The sequence below is a fragment of the Pantherophis guttatus genome, chromosome 9 (genome assembly GCF_059756535.1).
Source record: "Pantherophis guttatus breed Tessera chromosome 9, ASM5975653v1, whole genome shotgun sequence".
In the NCBI taxonomy this organism is placed as follows: domain Eukaryota; kingdom Metazoa; phylum Chordata; class Lepidosauria; order Squamata; family Colubridae; genus Pantherophis; species Pantherophis guttatus.
The window spans coordinates 7,398,436-7,403,838 of NC_142071.1; the positions used below are offsets into that span (position 1 = coordinate 7,398,436).

A 5,403-nucleotide genomic window follows, 5' to 3' on the forward strand; every position below is an offset into this window, starting at 1 on the left:
GCGAAGCCCAAACGCTGAGCTCGGTTCGCACGAGACGCCAAACTCCGTCCTGAGCCAACTTGGCCGCCTCTACTTTGCAATGCTGAGCCAAAGGAGGCAGAGGCTGCAATGCCATAGGCCAGGTCGAATAATCTATGGGCATAACTTTGTTTTATTTTATTTTATTTTATTTTATTTATTCATGTATGTATGTATTTTATTTATTTATTTATTCATGCATGTATGTATGTATTTTATTTATTTATTTATTCATGCATGTATGTATGTATTTTATTTATTCATGTATGTATGTATTCATGTATGTATGTATTTTATTTATTCATGTATGTATGTATTTTATTTATTTATTCATGCATGTATGTATGTATTTTATTTATTTATTCATGTAATGTATGTATGTATTTTATTTATTTATTTATTCATGTATGTATGTATGTATTTTATTTATTTATTCATGTATGTATGTATTTTATTTATTTATTCATGTATGTATGTATTTTATTCATGCATGTATGTATGTATTTTATTTATTCATGTATGTATGTATTTTATTTATTTATTTATTCATGTATGTATGTATTTTATTTATTTATTTATTCATGTATGTATGTATTCATGTATGTATGTATTTTATTTATTCATGCATGTATGTATTTTATTTTATTTTATTTATTCATGCATGTATGTATTCATGTATGTATGTATGTATGTATTTATTTATTTATTTATTTATTCATGTATGTATTTTATTTATTCATGTATGTATTTATTTTATTTATGTATGTATGTATGTATGTATGTATGTATGTATTTTATTTATTTATTCCGGTATGGTATGGTATGGTATGGTATGGTATGGTATGGTATGTATGTATATATGTATGTATGTATGTATGTATTTATTTATTTATTCATGCATGTATGTATGTATTTTATTTATTTATTCATGTAATGTATGTATGTATTTTATTTATTTATTTATTCATGTAATGTATGTATGTATTTTATTTATTTATTCATGTATGTATGTATTTTATTTATTTATTCATGTATGTATGTATGTATTTTATTTATTTATTCATGTATGTATGTACGTATTTATTCATGTATGTATTTTATTTATTCATGTATGTATTTTATTTATTTATGTATGTATGTATGTATGTATGTATTTTATTTATTTATTCCGGTATGGTATGGTATGGTATGGTATGGTATGGTATGGTATGGTATGGTATGTATGTATGTATGTATGTATGTATGTATGTATTTATTTATTTATTCATGCATGTATATATGTATTTTATTTATTTATTCATGTAATGTATGTATGTATTTTATTTATTTATTTATTCATGTAATGTATGTATGTATTTTATTTATTTATTCATGTATGTATGTATTTTATTTATTTATTCATGTATGTACGTATTTATTCATGTATGTATTTTATGTATTCATGTATGTATGTATGTATTTTATTTATTTATTCCTGTATGTATGTATGTATGGTATTTATTTATTTATTTATTTATTTATTTATTTATTTATTTATTTATTCATTCATTCATTCATTCATTCATTCATTCATTCATTCATGTATTTATTTTGTCAGTCATGTGTATGTTTATCTAGTCACATGGCCGACTAAAGTGGCTCAGTGGCTAAGACACTGTTCTTGTCGATCAGAAAGATCGGCGGTTCAAATCCCTAGTACAGGTCTCCTGCGTGAGCAGGGGGTTGGACTAGATGACCTCTAATGTTGCCTTCCAACTCTGTTACTGTTAAACCCAATGTAGTGTATGTTGGAGGGGGTGACCTGTTGAGAACTCAGTGCAAAGAAATTTCATTCCAAGTAGTGTGCCATTCAAAGTGACCATAAAGTTATTCTAAGCCTAAATGCACAAGGCCTAAGGGGGATGGACGGATCCTGATGCAACTTTTGACCAAGAAAAGTTTATGTCCGGGATCTGTTGAGTGCCAAATAGTCAAGAGCCAGATTGGCTCAAAAGCCCTGGAGCTCTGCCTTCATTTCCTGGATGTTCCACGTGGCTCTACGTGGGTTTACAACAGAGTGTCCTGAGGATCCCACACCACAGGATGGCAGCAAAGAGACAGAAATTGCTCCTTGTAGTTTCCCCCCCTCTGATGGCCATTGGTATTGTTGCAGGTTTTTTCAATCTGTGTAATAAATCAGTACCCTAAATAAATTAAACAAACAAACAAACAATAAATAAATAAATAATAAATCTAATTACTAACTAAATACATACATACATACATACATACATACAATACAGTGGTGAGTTTCACATTTTTTTACTACCAGTTCTGTGGGTGTGGCTTGGTGGGCGTGGCATGGCTTGGTGGGTGTGGTTTGGTTTGGTGGGCGTGGCAAGGGACGCCCACCAAACCATGGTGGGCGTCCATAAAATCTCCATTCCCACCCCACTCCAGGGGAAGGTTACTGCAAAATCCCCATTTCCTCCCGATCAGCTGGGACTTGGGAGGCAGAGAATAGATGGGGGCGGGGCCAGTCAGAAGTTTTACTACCGGTTCTCCGAACTACTCAAAATTTCCGCTACCAGTTCTCTGGAACTGGTCAGAACCTGCTGAAACCCACCTCTGATACAATACAAGTAACTCCCCATGACCATATCAGGAACAAACCTTCCTGATATGAGTTCTTCTTCTTCACTTCTTATACCGCTTCAGGTATGGAAGGACTTGATATGGGTGGGAAGCAAAATAAGAAGTTCTGTGACGGCTTCAGTTGGGAATAGAAGCCAGGGATGTACGAATGCTTAGAAGCTGGGTGGAAAGTAAGGGTTGAGACTACGTAAGAGTTGAGGAAGCGAACTATGTCATACAGTGGTGAAATCCAATTTTTTTTACTACCGGTTCTGTGGGGGTGGCTTGGTGGCCGTGGTGTGGCTTGGTGGGTGTGGCAGGGGAAGGATACTGCAAAATCCCCATTCCCTCCCCACTCCTGCGGGAAGGATACTGCAAAATCTCCATTCCCACCCCACTTTGGGGCCAGACAGAGGTGGCATTTGCCAGTTCTCCGAACTACTAAAAATTTCCGCTACCGGTTCTCTGACCTGCTCAAAATTTCCGCTACCGGTTCTCCAGAACCTGTCAGAACCTGCTGGATTTCACCTCTGATGTCATACAAGTAGTCCTTGACTTAAAACCGTTTGCGTAGGAACTGTTCAAAGGTACACCGGCACTGAAAAAAGTGACTTATGACCATTTTTTCACAGTTGGGACCTTTACAGCAATTTTGATCATGTGATCAAAATCATGTGATCAAAATCCAGATGCTTGGCAACCGATTCATATTTATGACGGTTGCAATGTCCCAAAGTCATGTGATCACCTTTTGCGGCCTTCTGACAAGCCGTATTCACTTAATAACTGGGTTATTAACTCACAAACGGCGGTGATTGACTTAACAACCAAGGCAAGAAAGGTAAAATGGGGCAAAACTCACTTAACGAACGCCTCACTTAACAACAGAAATTTTGGGCTCAATTGTAGTCATATGTTGAGGACTACCTAAAAGGGTGGGTGAAGTGATACTACCCTGTTTTCCCAAAAGTAAGACATTATCCCCTGATAATAAGCCCAATCGGGCTTTTGAGCACATGGCAATAAGGCCAAGCACTTATTTCAGGGTTCAAAAAAATATAAGACAGGGTCTTATTTTCTGGGAAACACAGTATTTCTGTAAAGAATGTCAGAAACCACTTCTTAAACTTCTTCCTTTCTTAATCTCATTCCTCCAGTTTTCCTGGAGAGAAAGCTTATTCAACGGAAAGAAAATAGAAAAAGTTGCTTTGCATTTTATTGGCATGCAGTGGAGCTTTGCCTTTGGGAGAAAAAAATATTTCATGTACACATTAAGTCAGATCCTATTTTACAGAATTGTATTTTTGAAGAAGGTGGGGAAGGGGAGAAAAAAAAAAAGAGGGGGCACCCAGATTTGAACTGGGGACCTCTTGATCTGCAGTCAAATGCTCTACCACTGAGCTATACCCCCAGCTGCCTATTTCCTCTTTTCTAATCGGCTTGGTTTATAGCTGTTTATTCGTTCCTCACTTCCCTTCTGGCTTTTTTTCAGTAATGAGTTTATTGCAAGGAAAAGCAACTGCTTTCCTTCCTGCTACAGGAATAGAGCTGAGTCAGAGGTAAAACATTTGGCTGCAGATCATTTTTCTAAGTGTTTGATTAGGAAGGGCTGGAACGAAGAAGGAAAATTGTGATGCAATAGAGGAGCTGAAAGCGGGCTTCCCAGGCATTTCCACCATGTAGTAGGCAATAGAATAGAATAGAATAGAATGAATAGAATAGAATAGAATAGAATAGAATAGAATTCTTTATTGGCCAAGTGTGATTGGACACACAAGGAATTTGTCTTTGGTGCATTTGCTCTCAGTGTACATAAAAAGACAAGATACATTCATCAAGAATCATTAGAATAGAATAGGATAGGATAGGATAGGATAGGATAGGATAGGATAGGATAGGATAGGATAGGATAGGATAATAGGATAGGGATAGGATAGGATAGGATAGGATAGGATAGGATAGAATAGAATAGAATAGAATAGAATAGAATAGAATAGAATAGAATAGAATAGAATAGAATAGAATAGAATAGAATAGAATAGAATTCTTTATTGGCCAAGTGTGATTGGACACACAAGGAATTTGTCTTTGGTGCATTTGCTCTCAGTGTACATAAAAAGACAAGATACATTCATCAAGAATCATTAGAATAGAATAGGATAGGATAGGATAGGATAGGATAGGATAGGATAGGATAGGATAGGATAGAACAATAGGATAGGGATAGGATAGGATAGGATAGGATAGGATAGAATAGAATAGAATAGAATAGAATAGAATAGAATAGAATAGAATAGAATAGAATAGAATAGAATAGAATAGAATAGAACAGAACAGAACAGAATAGAATAGAATAGAATTCTTTATTGGCCAAGTGTGATTGGACACACAAGGAATTTGTCCTTGGTGCATATGCTCTCGTCATTATCATTAATGCTGGCCAATGTTAAGACAAGTTAAAGGAAGATTTTTTTTATTTTTACTTTTATTTATTTTTATATGCCGCCCTTCTCCGGAGACTCAGGGAGGCTTACAATGCGTTAAGCAATAGCCTTCATGCTTTTGTATATTTTATACAAAGTCAGTTTATTGCCCCCACAAACCGGGTCCTCATTTTGCCCACCTTAGAAAGGATGGAAGGCTGAGTCGACCTTGAGCCTGGTGAGATTCGAACTGGCAGTAATTGCAGGCAGCTGGATGTTAAATGCTGCCTTAGTAGGAGGCATTAGCCTCCTACGCCACTCAGGCTCCTTGTGAGGATGTGGTCGATCC

The 5,403-nt window shown here is 35.5% G+C and overlaps 1 non-coding gene across 1 annotated transcript; it reads right to left on the reverse strand.

The window, feature by feature from the left end:
- Positions 1-3,970: 3,970 nt before the first annotated feature.
- TRNAC-GCA (transfer RNA cysteine (anticodon GCA)) lies at positions 3,971-4,042 on the reverse strand. Its single transcript has one exon. It is a non-coding gene; the product is annotated as a tRNA-Cys (tRNA).
- Positions 4,043-5,403: the final 1,361 nt, after the last annotated feature.